Below are 6562 nucleotides of genomic sequence, written 5' to 3' on the forward strand. Positions count from 1 at the left end.
CATTCAGTAACAGACAGCTGGATAATGCTCTTTGCAAGAGGCCTGAATCTACAACCAGCCCAGGTGCACAGCTTTGAATGAAAACGTCTCCCAAATTCAGTTCCTCCTCTCTTCTCACAAGGTGCAAACACCAGCGCAGCTTGGGGAGAAAGCCGTGAGGCTGAGCTGCCCCCTGCGCAGAGCACACAGCTCCGTGTAGGTCAGCCTGACCCTGCGGTGACTTCAAACTGCTTCAGGTCTAACACCTTCTTCTTCTTCTTCACCTCTCTGCAGCTAATGAGTGCTTACACTGCGAGAGTCCTTCTCTGGATGCACATTTATGTTGTGCTTAGACTCTGACAGTCAATGAGACTTTTTTTCAATGTGAGATTTAATTTGGAAAATGCTTTCAGTAGATAGGTACCTAGAACTGAAAGGTGACAACAAACTGATGGTTTTTAGCAAGGTAGTAAATAGTGGCCCCAAACCCCGGCTGTGGAAAAACGAAACCTTCTAAAGCATAAAAAATACACACACACTTGGTACCTTTCCTGCCACCTGGCACAGAGCAGATGCAACATAAGAATAAAGGCAAAGCAAACTATTGCAAGAGAAAGCATTTCTGCGTAATGTATTGTAAGTGTGTGAGATAGCTGTGCCTCTAATGGGATGAAAATGTAAAGCCCCATTTCTCTGAAAAGGAAAACAAAGATGTTTTCTCTGTGGAGTAAATAACTGTCACATTGCATACACCCTCTATCCTCTCATCATCACCAATTGCTAGAAGCCATTCATTCTGACAAATTGAAGAGAATTCAGAGACAAGAAACAAAACGATGAAGTGACTGGGACATTGTCTCATGAAGGAAGATTAAAAGGAGTAAATGTTGTATGGCATAGGTGAGCAATGACTTTAAAGAGGCCACCCAAAGGATATGTATGAGAGAGAATCAGAGGAAAGAATAAAGCATTGCTGTGACACAAACGATTCACGGGTCAGGAGGCGAAATTTAAGATGACAATGTTCCAATGCCAAACCAGATTCCTGCTGAGACAGAATGGCCACATCCATTGCGTCATCTGGACACACACAAAATGATTTTCTGAGTATGATAAATTGATTGTTGAAGGTAAACTTGCGCTGGCAGTGAATATGAGACTGAATGACCCACGTGTGCTGCACCTCCCACGTCCACACCAGCAGAGTGCGGGACTCGCTCAGAGCCAGTGCGGGTCTTGTTGCAGGGCTGCAGTGCTGAACCTGGCGTGATCTCTCCAGCTTGCCACGCAAAATGGCATTTTCTTACAGTGGTAAAGCTCAAAAGGGAAAAATGCTGGAAACCAGGTTCTGCCTGTCATTTTCCCTCACAGCTATCAGCTCAAGGCATGTGGGTGCTTGTTCAGCTTGTGTTTGACAGTACAAATAATTAAGAATCCCATCACACCTGTATTGTTCTTCTTACTATGAGAAAAAAAAAAAAAAAAAAAAAAAAAAAAAAAAAAAAAAAAAAAAAAAAAAAAAAAAAAAAAAATAGAAATTGTCGGGCATTCCTGCATGAAACTGTGGCCAGCTTCCAGGCAGCTTCCAGCCCAGCTTCCAGGCATGGGGAAGCCCATGGAAGTCGCACACGAAGCCACCCAGGTTCCAGGTGCAGAGGGTCCCTCATTCCAACCATCCTGCCTCACCCCCACCTGCTGCCACCCCAAATGCTGGTGAAAACATCACCCTTCTCAACATGCCCTGAAGGTCCACAGATTCAAGCATTAGAAAAAGTCACAAATATAGATTAAAATATCCCAGCTGCACTCTGCTGTAAGAGGAACGGGAAGGGCACAAAGCAGCTCTGCCTGCTACAGAAGTGGCTGGAGACCTGATCAGATTGCAAACGAATGCAGATGCATGGAACAAAATAAAACACTGCCTGAGATCTCCGTGTCAACAAATTAGGTACCTGTGTTGGCAACCTGGCAGGCTGCTCTTGTTTGCATTGGTAAATTAAATTCATAGTCTTTGCAATTGCAAGGGGGATTTTATTTTACTTTTTTTTTAAAGGTGTCATTCTTGAAAGCTTATTGTGTGATATTCTGGGGAACTCATCACCGCAAAGAACTTAGAAGAAATTTTGTGTCTGTGGAAATGGCTTTTATGGGGGAAATCTGGAAATGATGGGACCAATTCAAATGATGCATTTTTCTGGGGGGCAGGTGATGCTGCTCTTCTCCATTATCTGCACTCTGACCCAGGGAATGAGATTTAACAAGCTGGCTTTCAGAAAATTCTTTCATTTCTGATCCTTTACACTCTGTGATCTGTTGCACATTTAAACAGACACAGTCGGTTTCCATGGCTTTGCAGCATGAAGGCCCCATTCCTCTCCCAGCTATACCACTAAAGATGCACTGGCTTCAGCTCCTGTGACAAGGATCAGACCAAAAGACCCCCTATAATGGAAGCAATTGTAATTGAGCTTGATTGCATCCTTGCAAGAGAGATGCTGCCTACAGAAAATACTCCCACTTGTTCAGTGTTTCAGATCTTCAATTTTTTATTGAAAGCCTTCGAATTTTGTATTTATTATTGAAGGAGGCACTCCTTCCTCTCTCATCCAAAAGTGGCTGTTCCTACCTTGGAGATATAACTTATGGCTTCCGAAGTCTTTGACTTTCAGCTCTTCCAAGTGCTGCAGGCATACAGTCCCTCAAATCTGCATTTCATGTCCCATCAAGTGACACCACCGGAGGTTTGTCAGAAGGTGCATCCCTACCCTCTGCTGCAAGACTGGAAGAGAAGAGCCATTAGAACAAGGGAAGCCAAATCAATCTCCCGTTGTTGATAATCTCAAGGGCATTAGGAAGCTGCCTGTCATGCATTTTATCGTATGATTGATCGTGATGATGTATGGTTTAAAGAGCAATCCCCACCTTCAAGGCGCAGTGGAGTGCATGGCTTTGTTGAGCAGTAATTCTCAATTACCCCAGCGCGACCTTGCAGGACACTCTGATCGTTCACAGGGAAGCCTGAGCTGACCAGTAAATAGAGTCCTGTGATAAGAAATGTGTTATTGGCCGTGGATGACTGATGGAGAACTGCCCGCTATTTTTTACAACAGCTTTTACAATAGCTCGCAGGGACATTTTGGGGCCTGACTGTGATAATGCCTACATCTTCTGGGCAAGTGATCAGTAGAACTCACAGAGAGATCAATCTTTATAATAATTTACAGCTATTTCACTTTGATGGGGTCAAGTTGTAAGGTGCACATGAATAATGCTCTCACCCAGAACAAGAGGTTGTCAGTCCTGGCGGTATCACCTTGCCTGTCCTCCCTGGAACGACCTCCCTGATATCCTCCTACAAACGGCAAGCAAGCAGCGGGTCCTCTTAGACAACCAGAAGGAAATGAATTGTTCCAAGAGTCAACAGCAGCCTCCTGCAAATAGTTATCCTCTCAAAGACTCTCATCATAAAACTTTATGATACCTTTTTCCATACAATAATCCAGTGTAAACATAATTTAATGGTACTAGGAGGAAAACAACCACAGCAACAAAAGCAACAGGCAATGACTGTAAAGTCTCTAATCTCATCATATTTTTTTTTCTTTTCTCTCATTCGCTCTCCTTTGTTTTAAATGTGTATTATTTTAGTCACTCTGTCACTGGATTATTACACGTTCTCAATTATACTGGTATAAAGCTAGAAGGTCTTTTGTGGTTAGATTTTATGACTTTAAGGTGTGTTTTCTTTTTGCTTGTGAATTTAAATGAACTTTGCTTTAGGTTGCTTTTGTTCCTGCTAAACCACTTACCCAATTTTGAAAAAAAATACCTGTGTCCAAGGGACGTGTGGTTGGAGACAACCCCACAAGCCATTAAGTACACAGGTGGACTTGCTAAGAAAGTGTCCAGCTCCTCGAGCTGTGTTCCTGGGGGAGAACTGTGTGTTTGCTGCCCGCAGCAGATACGGAACACATGAGAGTGAAGTTTTTCTCCTGTGCATAGAGAATTCCAGATTCTGTTCCCTGCTCCAAGGTGGTTCAGATCCTCGCCTTAGCATTTACGTCCTAGTCCAGTGTGATCACCACTCTGGTACACATCATTACAAGGCCAAATGAGAGCAGCCCAGCCCGGAGCCAGTGAGCTCCCAAGGCAAACCCAGCCAGCCAGCCACAGCTGGATTCCTTATCTGTGATGTTGTTTGCAGGGGACACTCCAAGTGCAGGTTTACCCAGGATGCCTGCATAAATCCAACAAATTATTTACCGCTATTACAACCCTCAGAAATGAAGCAGAATCACATCTGATATGCCACAAACAGCCCATTAACTGGGATTAGAGATTATACTTCTCTGTAATGGGTTTCACTGCCACAGCCTATTTATTGCACTGTGTCAGCAAACTGCTGAAAGAAATCATTAAGCAAATGAGTACCAGGACAATATTTACCTGTTTTTCATTTACCAAGGCAGTAAAAGCAGGACACCCTTTGCGGGTGCAGTGCCCAGAACGGCCGTACTTCCCTGGTGGTGGGCACCGTGGGCACACGGCCAGACAGCGCTCACCACGCTCCTCCTGCAGCCTCCCGACATGAGCCTGGGCACCGGCATCCTCCTGGCCGTTTAGGTGGAATAGCCATGTCCGATCACAGCAAAAACAATATTAACTCCTTTAATTAAATTTACCAGCACCACTTATTTGAGTGACAGAAGCGGGTCTGAGCCGCACTATGAATATGTAATATCGGCAGCTGCACAAAGAGGGAACAAAATAAGCAAATAATTCATAACTTAACTAAACAAAGATTTCACAGTACTTGTTTGTTTTAATAAGTGCAAACACATTGAAATATTTTTAAGCAAAGAGATTCTGCCAAGACTTTGTGTGAAAAACTTGGCATGCCTAATGTACAGGCTGCTCCCCTATTTAAAAAAGAGCAGCTCCGGGATTCGGGTGGTGAAAAAGTCCAGCAGAAACCAGATAATCAGATGGATTGCCTGGTCCCAGAATTAGATAAGATGTATTTGAAAAGGAAAATTGATATACTTGAGAGAAGGAGAAGAATCTATTTCAAACGATCACGTACTTTACAGAGGGGCTGTGCAGCACTTCCCTCCCCTAACTCACTGCGAATTGCAGTGAATTACCGAACAAAATCCAGGTAGTGCGCTCCACAGGTTCAGAGAGATGTTCTCATTTTTGCATAATTCATGATAAACATACAAACACACGTAAATTGCTTCATTCCTCCCCTTACTTAAAATGAAGTGGGGTAATCTACATCCTAAACAAGATTAAAGTGCTGCTATACATCCCGCTAACTTGTGGCAGGAGCTCAGCATCTCAGAGCACGCCTTCCTGCCACCTGCACGCATGGAGCAACTGCTGCCCGTGGGGAAGGGCAGCAGAGGAAGGCAGGGATCGGGGACACCATGGGCTGCGAGGGGGGACTGAGCCTGGTCACTCTGCCAGATCTCCCCCCCCGGTGACAAAGGGGGTGGCGAGCCCACAGTAAGAAGGGCAAGGGACCAGGGTGCCACACAGGACCAGGGTGCCACACGGGCATTTCAAAAAGCATTTGCAGCTGCAAGCCCTGCATCAGTGCCACATTGACTCTGCTGCTGGAGAGGAGAGAGACGTGCCAACATCTCAGAGGAGCTGCAGCAGGAGCTGGTGGTGACCACGCATCGGTGGAGCGACGGACAGGGCACAGACAGAGCCGGCAGGGGCAGGACCTCACGGCCCACGTCTGCTCCCCACCAGTCCTCGCTGACAGCCTCCACACATTAACCCTGGCTTTTTGGCCATACAGCAGAAGCCAGGAAGGTATTCAGAAATATTCAGGAACACAGGCAGCATTAAAGATTTTTGCACAAGAAAAAAAAAAAAAAAAAAAAAAAAAAAAAAGGATTTCCCCACCCGGGAAGGACAACAGTGCCTCTCCTTGCATTCAGATTTGCGCAGAGCAGCCCGGTGCTGGCTGCCTGTCCAAGCGGCTGAGCCAAGGGATCGGAGCCCAGCTTGAAGGCAGGGTTGCTGCAAAGATGGGTGTGTAGAGCTGGAGCTCGATGAGAAGGTGGAAGAAGGAGATGGTTTGAAAGACGAATTGTTCCCCCAGGACTATTCACAGGAGCTGGCATGCCCAAGCTGCATCCCCTGCCCTCCTCCCAGCCTGCCAAGGGAAGCTTTGGTGCGGACAGAGCCACGGACGTCCTCGTCTCAGCTACGGCGTGTGGGAGCACCCCGAGCACGCCTGCCCTGCAGGTCAGGGCACCTCTCTCTGCTCCACCTTCTCACTCACAGACTTTGCAATTAGGGAGCCCATTTGGGGCCTGGAAGGAATTCCTGTTATTTCTTTGTTAAGAAGGCTGGAGCACAGACTGAGCGCTCAGGCACCCAGAGCGCTGTCCAGAGACGTGATACACCAGGTGTTCCCCACCGGCTCCTGCCCCACTCTCTCCTGGCTCTGTGGGTGCCCTTGACCCAGACGCAGCAGGGAAGAAGCCTCCTCGTGTGACCACTGCTGGCCGGGGAGGCGCCGTGTTGCAGGAACAGCGTGGAGGAAGACTGACCCCTGAAGAGGGAT

Source organism: Oxyura jamaicensis, chromosome 12, assembly GCF_011077185.1.
Source record: "Oxyura jamaicensis isolate SHBP4307 breed ruddy duck chromosome 12, BPBGC_Ojam_1.0, whole genome shotgun sequence".
NCBI lineage: Eukaryota > Metazoa > Chordata > Aves > Anseriformes > Anatidae > Oxyura > Oxyura jamaicensis.